The 2,372-nt window shown below is 35.6% G+C and overlaps 1 protein-coding gene across 1 annotated transcript in view; it reads left to right on the top strand.

Moving 5' to 3' along the window:
* Positions 1–2,372, top strand: part of GTF2E1 (general transcription factor IIE, polypeptide 1, alpha 56kDa) — a gene marked incomplete at its 3' end in the record, with an annotated part of 20,326 nt that overhangs the window by 4,432 nt on the left and 13,522 nt on the right. The window contains exon 3 of the mRNA XM_008579858.1: positions 1,525–1,533. The remainder of the gene's footprint in view (positions 1–1,524; positions 1,534–2,372) is intronic.

Here is a 2,372-nt window from a genome sequence, read left to right as displayed (position 1 = left end):
ATTGACTTTCCTTTACTACAGGTAGGGTCTTATATTTTTCCCCCAAAATATGTGTATAGGTTGGCTTTTAAAAAAAAATTTTTAGGGGCCGGCCCGGTGGCGCACTGGATAAGTGCACCGCTTGGGAAGCGCGGCGGCGCTCCCACCCGAGGGTTCGGATCCCACATACAGACCGGTTCCCACTCACTGGCTGAGCGGGGCGCGGGAGCGGCACCGAGGGTTGCGATCCCGTTGCCAGTCCCCGGTCCGGTACAGGGGTGACACTGAGGGTTGCGATCCGTTGCCGGACACGGAAAAAAAAGTATAGGTCGGTTTTTAAAAAAATTTTTTATAGTATATTACTGTGAGTATAAAACTATTTCTTATAAAAAGGAGTATTAAATCTGACAGGCCATATTAGGCATCACACTACTTTTAAAAGCTCTTTAGGTGACTGATTTCAAATAAAAGATTCAATTGAAATTAGTATTCATAACAATATGATTCTCCATTGAAATAGTTCAAGGGATATTTCTGTTAAAAATTTCCCTATGGAGTAGGGAAATTTTACTTGTTATAGTCTGCCTGGATAGCCTGGTCATTTTCAGTTTGGAACATATTAAATCGATATGGAAGCTGTCCTTATTGAAGGTGTTTGTTTAATCAATGATCAGATTTAACTTTTTAAGGCTGGTAAAGCTGTCTGGATCTAAGTATTAATTTCTCTCAGGGATTTACAAGAGTTAATGGTTTTGCTAAATACCCCACCTTGTAATTACTTATCTGTTTATTGGTTTGTTGTGATTTTTATTGTGAAAGCATGGCTATGTAAAAATATCCTAGAATCTTGGTAGAAAAATTTTATTCAAGAAATACTCTTTAAGGATGTGCTAACTGCTAGGTTTCTCAGGAGGCTTAAGCATTTCCAAAGATCTATATCATTAAAAATAGTGAGTACTTCATTTAGCTTTTTTGTGTTTCTTTTTCTGAAATAAAGTGGGCTTGACATAATGTATTATTATAAATAATAACTCTTTGGAATCAAGCATGCTTGATCCAAAGTAACGTGATGAAAAAAGAACATCATGAAAGTAACCATTTAAGAAATATGTCAGGCATTTTAGATGTAATCTTTTGTGCACTCTAGAGGAAAATCTTGTTCTTCTCTGTTAAATGCTTAGGTATTAGAAGTCTTTTAAAACAATGTTTGAGTACCTTTGTGGCAATCCAGGAATAGTTGTAGCTAGCAGCTACCGGTAACAGGTTGATTATTCTAGATTTAAAATGATTATCATGTCCTTATGCCTAGCTAATATTCTCTTTTTTTTTTTNCGCACCGCGCTCAGCCAGTGAGCGGGAACTGGTCTCCACATGGGATCCGAACCCTCAGCGGAAGCTCCACTGCGCTCCCAAGCGGCACACTCTCCAGTGCGCCACCGGCCGGCCCTGAGTACTTTTAGTTTTAAGGATTTTTCTTATCAACACAGAATTTAGAAAAGATGCATTTTCCGAAAATACAGTAACTCTAGCATTAACATAAGAAACTTTAAAGTTTGGAGTTGTATAGTTATTTTGTCTTGTTATTTGTATACTGGAAAAGTATAGTTTTGTTGATTATTCAGTGGATCGATTTTGTCTTATTTTCTAGAGGTAAAAATCTATAAAAGACTCTGCTGTTAAGTTAGATTGTCCCTTTGTTGTGGTTGAAATCAAGAGTATAGGTTAGTTTTTAGTTCATAGATCTGTTTTTAAAAATGTTACCTGAAAAATTTAAACTTTTATACATGAAACATTTTGTGGTAAAAAATCACACCTTTGTGTACATGTTTAATTTCCTATTTTTTAATGTTATCTATGGTACATTTTAAAGAGTTTCCAAATGGGAAATATTCTCCATACCGATTAAGATTGACAAAAGAGCTGGAGAACCTATGACCTTTTTTTTGGTTATCTACTATGAGGCAGTGATTTTGGATGAAAGTAATTTAAAGAATTCACATTTGTATTAAACATTTAATTTGTCTGAACCTAAATATTTACTTTGAAATGGCTTAACTAGGAGATCTTGATTATAAGAAAATTTTAACCATCCTGGATATAGTAATTGCTTGAGTGTGCTGTAGAGGAAGGTTGTAGAATTTATCTGGAGCTCTTGAGCATATACTAGAAAAATCTCGTGATTCTTGTCATTTACTCTAACACATTTCTTAAAGGAGCTTTGGATTTTGGTTTTTTGATTCTCTACAGATGTTGGTGTTACAGTGGTCCTGTTTCCATCACTTAACCACAGTGGAAGGTGTTATCCAGTCCCTCAGAGAGGGTAATCTAAAGTAATGTGCTTCTGCTACATTTATTCATCATTCAAAGCTTATTTAATGTCATGAAACTTTCTT

Source organism: Galeopterus variegatus, unplaced genomic scaffold (genome assembly GCF_000696425.1).
Source record: "Galeopterus variegatus unplaced genomic scaffold, G_variegatus-3.0.2 Scaffold1968, whole genome shotgun sequence".
Taxonomy (NCBI): Eukaryota; Metazoa; Chordata; class Mammalia; order Dermoptera; family Cynocephalidae; genus Galeopterus; species Galeopterus variegatus.
The sequence above is the reverse complement of the archived record's forward strand: the minus strand, read 5'-3'. Positions and strand labels throughout refer to the sequence as shown.